At 36.5% G+C, this 9,156-nt stretch overlaps 1 long non-coding RNA gene across 2 annotated transcripts in view; it reads left to right on the plus strand.

Moving 5' to 3' along the window:
• Positions 1 to 7,907, plus strand: part of LOC144965904 (uncharacterized) — a 35,206-nt gene extending 27,299 nt beyond the window's left edge. Inside the window, exons 1-3 of one of the 2 annotated variants that reach the window (XR_013644122.1) lie at positions 3,144 to 3,294; positions 5,094 to 5,279; positions 6,841 to 7,907. This is a non-coding gene — a long non-coding RNA (uncharacterized LOC144965904). Of the gene's footprint in view, positions 1 to 3,143; positions 3,295 to 5,093; positions 5,280 to 6,840 lie in introns of those variants that run through there. The other variant, XR_013644121.1, reaches the window with a different exon arrangement.
• The last annotated feature ends 1,249 nt before the right edge of the window (positions 7,908 to 9,156 follow it).

The raw sequence follows: 9,156 nt of genomic DNA on the forward strand, positions 1-9,156 counted from the left end.
AAAGAAAAAAATTTAAAAATAAAGACCAATTGTGACGAAATTTGTCAGTTTTTTTGGGTATGAATAAAACTAAAATCCAAAGCTTGAAAACTCGGTTTGTATGTGGGGGACAGTATGGCATTTCCCCATTTAGCCTTTTACATGAGCATTTGTTTCTCATGAGCTTGTCTGTTGTCTTTTGGTAATGGGAGGACGATCCCATGGATTTTCTAAAGAGACGATTGAAATAATAAAACTAAATTCATTATCCATATATGTGTTTAGGTTAGACGTAAGAGCTTTCACTTAACTGTAAACGATTGGTTTCCGTCTTGGGTGCAGTCATAAGTAAGGTTGTTTTTTCATCTGAATCCTGTTACACTGCAGTGGTTTGATAGCTAGGTCCGATAGATCTGGCGGAAAGTAATTTGTGATAAGACTACTGGTCTATCCAAATAGTAGCAAGCGGTTGTTAATGTCCATTCAACATTTTTTAAAGACTCGACATAGCTCAAGACTCTGAAAGACTAGTTTGTACTGAGATCTGTGCTTTCCCTGGCGACTTCACGCTGGTCTCGAATCAAATATAACAGATTAAAGACTCCTGCTAGGATTTAGTTCTGTTCCTTTTTTAAACTATTGCGCGTCTCCAATTTTTTGTCGTTTTGATAAATATCGATATATATAGGTACTCATGATAAAAAATAAGCATACATTAAAAATCAGCCTCATTACTTTGAATCGTCGCAGAAAGCCTTTGGCTGTCATTGTAGATTTTGATTTTACTGTTATATCAAGATTGTTTTTACCTCAAACAGGTGCTTCAGTTAATGAAGTGTGAGACTATTCAATTTTGCAACTTAAGCGACTGAGGCGCCTGTTTCAAGGTACCCACCCATACAACATGCAAGATAAAAACAGTTCGTATTATTATATGCTACATAGCCAAACAGCGGTATGCTACGTTTTAAAATAACTATGAAGATTATAAATGTATAGATTTCTTTCCTTTGATCTTGTTTCCTGTGTAGGGAATGTGTTACTGTTGTATGTTTCTATTTGTCATATCGATCGAGATTTGTGAGTTCTCATGTCATGGGTCATGAATTTATGACGCGTCTTCAATCGGGTTACTATGCATATTATTGTTGATATACGTTTGGGTAAAAGTAAAATACATCCGTTGGTAGACACACAAATAGGCAATCTTTGAACGTTTAGATCTGATTGATATAATTTGGTGAGAACTAATCACCAAAATGTCTGTCTAAAAACAAAGGGCTGAGTGACGTCAATTTCGTTTTTTCTAGAAGCAGCCGCTGTCTACTTTCACTAGTTTTTTTTGTTTGGAACTCTTGGAAATTGGATTCAATAGTCTGATGTCACGTCGCCCAGCAACGGCGGCCATCGTGGTTCTAAACAAAGAAAATCGGTACTTTTTGTTCTTCATGCTGGCTAGAACTTTTCATGTCTTGTGATCAGAATGTAAGTCAAAACATGATCAGATTTGTTTTTTTCCCCCTCTGGATACGCTATTATGCTCGTCGGAGAAATATTTCATAAGGGCGTCCGTCATTGTTCCGATAGTTTAGAGCCAGTTACTAAGTTACCATGCGTCATTACGAGGGAAGTGACGTTACGACTGTTGAAGCGTATTGAAAGGTCATTTCGCGAATGTCCCACTGTTTTCCAACTTGCTTTCTGTCTTTGTCTTGAGATGTCACTTTGGACTTGGTTTTCTCTTGGCTCTGGCCGGGTAACCTAGCTGGAAAGGAAACGAGTAAAATGTATAGTTAGGGTTTTGGTAGATATTTTTGTCTTGTAAATCATCTGTTATGCGCTGTTTTGTTTAAATATTATATATGATTTGTAAACATTTAAGTGTATTCCTCTCAGTGAGGACCTTGTCCTTGTCTGGATGACTTTTAGATGATCTCAAACTAAGTACTTTGATAGTGTACTCTTGGAATCTACACCAGTTTTCTATTTGAACCAATTCCCCCTTTGTCAAGTTTAAACATTTTCATGGGTGCCTTAATTATAATTTTAGAACGTTTTACTATCCCGTTGTTTTCCCCTTTTCATGGCGCTGATATGACCTTAATGTGTTGCAAGCGCCGTAAAACCCTTTAAACAAAAGAATATCGCGATGTGGCTGACGTCAAACAAATACGGAAGGTGTTTATGAGAAAGAGGTCGTCTGAAGCAACTCCTGACTGTTATGCGAGAAATCGGGTGTTAACAATTTCAGATATCAATTCTATAAGGAAAACAAAAACAAAACAAATAAAACAAACAAAAAAATGAGAATGCAGCATCCATTTCATTTTTGCCAATCAAGATTTCTTTATCTATAAAGTTGTCATAACATATGATCTTGAGTCGCATTAATTTTTTGAACATAAAAAAATCTTAATGGAAACATCTTGCGGATAAGAATATTTTCTCGTATTTCTAATCGTTGTCAAATGTATATCTTTAAAGAAAATAGTTGGTAAACAAATTTGGCTATTTGTCATATCATTTGTTTTTCAACAATTCTGATTTTTAAATATTCCATCATTGATTAGATACTATTTTAAACTATAAAAACAAATCAAAGATGGAGTGGACCTACGTACTTTGTCTTTGTTGATAAATTAGCCTATTTTGATTTATATGGAGTATGCTGGGTGCATTTTTTCTGAGCAGGAGGTATTTAACTGTTTTTTAATCAATGGAATCACATATCCATGTTTTTATCAGACATTTACAAATCAATTCCTTCTTTGAAGACGGACCATATCTCCATGCCTACATTTACAGCCTAATATTAGTAGTGCAGAGCCACAAGGGCCTTAGTTTATCCGTTTTTATAGCGTAAAATGGACAGTAGCATTCGCTTGCTCCCCTTTAGATATTCTAGCGCATGTACTTTCTGAGAAATCTAAAAGAACCAGCTACCCAATCACTGCTGGGCGGATCAGAAAAAAAGCTCGACTACACCTGGGATCGATCCAGGTCCCTTTGCTTGTGACGCAAGATCAACGTAAGACGGTGTTTTTACACCATAAAAATCCTGTTATTTGTGTGGAAATTATAAGAAATTGAGAACGAGAATTAGTCAAGTCTCTTCATTTTGTATAATTTGTTCTTGATTGCAGCACAGTCGTACAAAACACTACCAGCAGCACCTGCTCCTTACCATTAAAGAGACTGGGGAAATTTGTAAAAAAAATGGATCAGACAAAAGTATAACGTCAATGATATAGAGGATGTCGTTTATCTGCCCAAGACAGTCCGACTATCCAGCTGACGGCTCCATAAGTCAAATTAGTAAGTCTCCAATATTGACATAATATGTGGGGGGGGGGGGGGGGGGGGGGGGGGGGGGGGGGGGGGGGGGGATCTGTGCTGTCGTGCTCACAAAGACAAAAGTTAGTATATTGGCCAGAAAACTGACCTTCAAATATCAATCGATTAAAATGACCGATATTTGAAGGACGAGTTTTCTGGTCAAAATTTTAATGTTTTTTGTTTTTTTGTGTGTTTTTTTTCATGCAGAGTACGGCAGATCTGGGCAAATAAAAGAATTGATTTCATACCACCAAAGAGTAACAGGGTTCCTAAAATTTCGGGAAATATGGAAAGATATCGGGGGGTTGATCATTTTCTTCCCAGGTAGAGAAAAAGGATCAGAATTTAATTCTTTGCGTACATGCGTCTGGAAACTGTCGGAATGACCACATCATCATCACTACCGCCATTACTGCAACCCCCACCACGATTCATCATCACTACCACCGTCACATTACCACCATCACTACAACCACACCATCACTACCTCAGCATCATAGCTACCAACACTGCTACAACCATGCCACTATCACCACATCTGCATCATTATCAGCACTACCGTCAATATAAACTCGATCAGATCAACACTACCACCATTACAACCACGACTGCATCGTCGTCACAACCACCACAACTACAACTGCCATCACATCGTCATCACTGCCATTATCACTACAACCAACACATCGCCACCACCACAAAACTACAACCACCACCATCAAATCATCACTATCACCACTGCTACGATTTACTATCACCGCAACATCATAACTACCACAACCACATCACTACAACTATTTCAATTATATCATCACTACTACCACCACCACCACCACTACATTCTACACCGCCACATCGCCATCACTACCACCACTACTACGATCACAGTCACATCACTGCCACCATTAATTAATGAAACCACCATCACCGCATTATCATAACTACCACCATTGCTACAAGCATTACTACCACCACATCACAACCACAACCTCGACCACATCACTACCACCGCTACTGCAATCACTACCGCATCATCACTACCACTACTACAACCACCACGACCACCACCATATCATCGCTACCACCACCACTACTGCAACCAGCACCACCGCATCATAACTTTCAACCACATCAGCTACGCGCCTTACTATTGATTTATACCTCTAAAATCCTTTTTAGAATGTGATAGTCTTTCCTTCTATCGAGGAGTTCATAGGTCTGGGCAAAGTGTAGGTCTTGTTTTCCTCTGATGAAAAGCATAACGTGATTTATGTTGCATTTTCTACACGAAATTACGATGATGATGATGATGATGGTTGATGATGATGATGATGGTTGATGATGATGATGATGGTTGATGATGATGATGATGATGGTGATGGTGGTGGTAGTAGTAGTAGCGTATGGCTATATCTCCACGCAGAAACTCCAGCCAATCCTCAAATCTTTATCACAATTCGTCAAAAATCAGATACTTTTCCTCCGCAATGAAGGGATTTCCATGGAGATGGTGGTGATGGTGATGATGACGATGACGATGACGATGACGATGACGATGACGATGACGATGACGATGACGATGATGATGATGATGATGATGATGATGATGATGATGATGATGATGATGATGATGACGACGACGATGACGACGATGACGATGATGATGATGATGATGATGATGATATGGTAGACGAATCAGCTTAAGACGGTTTTATACAATGGAAATCTCTTATTTTCAGTCATTTTCTTCAATTTGTCTACTTTTTTCTTGATTGCAGCAGCCTCTTGAAAAAACCCTATCAGCAACGCCTGCTCCTTTCCATCAAAGACACTGGGATGATTTGAAAAAAATGGATCATAAGAAAGGAGGAAAGAATAACGTCAATGATTTACAAAGGTTGTCGTTCTCATTATCTGCTCAATACAGAACATTCCGACTATCTGGTGGAAAGGATAAAAGTCAAGTAAGTTCTCCAACATTGACATTTGTAACCCATCGCGTCAAAACGGTATTATGTCGGGGTAAACCAGATGCCAGTAAGATATTTTAAAGTCAGGATGGTCAGAAATATGACATTTTAGTTTGTTCTCATTAAAAAAATTAATTCTCATCAAAACATAACCAAGCCTAATATTGTTTACTGTACATTCAATCCAAACATCAAAACACCCGACATAATACCTTTTTGAGGTGATGAATCACTTTAATATCTCAATCTCTTGACATTTTCCATTTATTACTGGTGTTGAAATAAACTTACGTGTCCCAAGATTTGTGAAAATGTAACTCATCGTTTCAATTCAGTAATATTATGGAGTTTACCGGATGACAAAAAACTGAATTTTTTAAAATATGATCAGAAATATGAACTTTTGGGGTTTCACACTTGTTGCAACTTTATTCATTTTCTCTAATATAAACTGAACCCAATCTGAATCATTGTGATATAAACGTTTTGAGGCAGGGTGTCAGATTTATTTTTATTTATGTATTTATTTTTCGGTATACGATGCAAGGGGACATTTTGAAAAATTTTTAACCCAGTGTTAGAGGTTCCGCCAAACTCATTTTTAACAGTCGCCCCATAAAGTGACCGGTGACGTTCCCAATGGGGTAAGTCGAGATTTGTTGACTTGCCTGTGACTGGGTGTATGTTAAATCAGTCGGAAATCTGTAAGACTTTTGGTGACCCGACGTCTCAAAGCGGTATTATGTTGGGATCAATCAAATCTGGTAAGTCGGAGAGTGACCCAGATGCCAAAAAGTGAATTTAGTTGAAATAAATCGGAAAACCTTTTCTCCCTTAAAGAATGTATACTTATTCTTCTTATAATATATGACCCTTGTCTATAAGTTCAATCTCTTAATGACCCAAAATCCTACCGTTTTATGCCAAGGGTTACATTTATCATCCTGTCATATTTCAAAAACTCAAGTCGATTCCGGCATTCAGTTTTGATTCATCTATTTGGATATAAAATCACCAGCCGTGGGCCAGTAAGGGCATAGTTTTCTTTTTATTACCCCCCCCCTTTTTTTTTACTCTTTCAATTGTCCACTTCAACAACGTTGCTTCTATTTTCTCGTCTTCGAATGAGATTACTCTTGTTTTGACGTAGCTTGGACTTGGGTCATTTGCCAAGTAGTCGGGGTTTTTGGGTTTTATTTTTTTAGCCGGGAGATATATTTATTCATTATAAATCACATTGTTTCACTCATATACTTTAAAAATTGCTAATGCATTGTGAAAATTTAATGTCGGTTAAGGCTGGTATCTTGTTCAAAATGAGAATCTCACAATGGCTTTATTCAGACCCGTGCTCCAATGCATAAGAATATAGAGTAGTCAACAGCTAAGAGTCAACACCTTTTTCTTTTTCCATTCTCCCCTTCATCTAGTCCTCGTGTTACTTTATCCTTGCTGCTAAAATGAACTAATTTGTTGCAAGTGCCGCTAAACATTCAAAACAAACGAGTACCAAAATGACTGGTTTTCCATTCTTTTCTTTTCCTTTTCATTGCAGATCAGATCCTTTCCAGAGTGTTGTATACGATCAAGAAATTATGGAAATGAAAATTTGTCAGGAAGCGACCAAGTCATCTGTCATCCTATCAAGACATCTGAATTTATTGTTGCAGTCCGGTTTCAAGTATGGTGAGATCGTATTGATGGTGGTTGCCTATCATAATTTGTAGGACTTATCTGTGTTAAATTATTTATTCTCCTGTAATATTTATTGCTTTTTATTCATGTCAGCAAGGAACAAACCATAGCTGAAAGTCTATTTTCCCTGTTAAATCATAAATGATAGTTAAAACTTTGACCTCAAGAAGTGATAAAAGGACGATTCCTACGAAGTGGGACTTTGGTTCTTAACATTTTATAATTGGGTCTGCTGGGGAAGTATATTTGATGTTAATGATGAGTATAATAATAATAATGATAATGCCCATGTGGTTTATGGCCAGTCTAGTCATGGCTGGGCTACATATTTCATGTTTTGTTGTAAATGGCTTTGTTCAGATTTTTTAGATTGTTTTTTTTTGGTAACCATCCCCATTGCAGTGGGATGCGAGACAAAACTATTGGATTTTCTTACTATTTCAATGGACTGAGTATATTTGTACACATAGGGTTATAACAAATTATGGGTGGGGACCACAACACGATTGAGGATGGTTGCTGGTACCATGCACCTATTTTAAGAGATTTTCCCCCTCGTAAATATTTATTGGTGCATGGTCTGAACAGAGCCATTGTGATTCTCATTGTGAAAACAAAAAGAGGAAAATTACTCCTTTTTCTATTTCTGTTCTCCCCTTCATCTAGTCTTGTCATACTTTGCTTGACTCTTATATCAACGAAATTGTTGCAAGCGCTGTTGGAAAAAAAAAGAAAAACTTGTTTTTATTTATTTTATATTGATTATGATAATGATGTTGATATAATGATAGTCATAATAATGCTACTAATAGTTGTTAAAGTATATAATGATGATAATAGTAGCTAATAGAGGTGGCAGTAGTAGTTGTATTAGTAGTAGTATTTTTAAATCTCAATAATGAGACCTCCAAAATTTGTCATTTCGTTAGTTTCTTTTGTTTTAATGTTATTTTTGTTTCTCTTTAAAAAGTTTATCTATTTTTAAATCACATTCTTAGGTTTGTCTTGATACATTAAAAAAAAAACAAACAAACAAAAACAAAAAACAAACTGATTTGCAATTCTAATAAGATTTAAGGTTTTGAATTTAAAAAAGGCATCATATATAGCCAAATACGGGAATAATTTCGGCTTTTATTTATGGATTTTAATACATCAATTTGTGAATGACAGAAGGTTTTCCAAGTATCCGTTGCCGCCTCCCTCCTTCAGACCCTCAATTTAAATACGATTCGCTGCTTGAATTTTGAATCAACAGTATAAAAAGTCATATTTAAATAATAAAACACAAGAAAAGGGTAACTTAAGTTTTATAAAGGATTAACTAGCTTAGAAAAGAGATACTTGGATTAGATCTTTAAAAGATATTTGGATTTTTTTAAAACGTTGCTCTCCTAAAATTTCCACAAAGTTTTATTTATATAAACATTTAAGGACTTTGAATAAAACTGATTTGCACCCAATATGTAGATTTTTAAAATGCTTCACATTTTTTAGAAGCCATGCAGATACATTCAGGATTTTGTGTTTTAGTCGATTCTGTCCTGATTGCAGTCTCAAATTTGTGACCTGGTCTTTGTTTGAAAGTTTGCTTGGGTCACTTTTATTGAAGCTCGGATACATCTTGTAACCGTTGGCTTTTGCCTGGGCCTTAATGATTGACTTAATTTCGGCAACTTCATAAAAATTCATCTTGTTTTCTCGGATCGAATTTTGGCCATAGTATCTAATTTAATTTTCTTTGACCTTTTTAGCTGTTTGATTTAATTTCATTTGCTTTTCACTTGCACGATTCAGATCTGTTTCTATTGGATTATTCAAAGTGTCTGATAATTGTTTGGCACCTGCAATGAAGACTATTTTGGCATTGACGATGTTTTTTCCCCTGATTATCTTTATTTGATTGCAATGCCTCTTTGATTACTAATGTTGGTTAGTAGTTAGTGTAGTGAGCTCCTGTTGCTTTGTACTTTCTTGCGTTTCTCAATTTGGCCATTTTAATGTAGGCACCAGCGTCTCCAGATTAGTTTACTACAGTTGCCGTACCATCACGGCTTATTATAATTCATTCGTTTTTCTCTCCGGTGGATCAAGACCTTGACGCAGTCGGGGAGCTTGCATGTCTCAATAACTCCTCCTGGCAGGAATATCCAAGCCGGAAATGTCAAAGGATAGA

Source organism: Berghia stephanieae, chromosome 2 (assembly GCF_034508935.2).
Source record: "Berghia stephanieae isolate SIO BIC M18660-M18661 chromosome 2, UCSD_Bste_1.3, whole genome shotgun sequence".
Taxonomy (NCBI): Eukaryota; Metazoa; Mollusca; class Gastropoda; order Nudibranchia; family Aeolidiidae; genus Berghia; species Berghia stephanieae.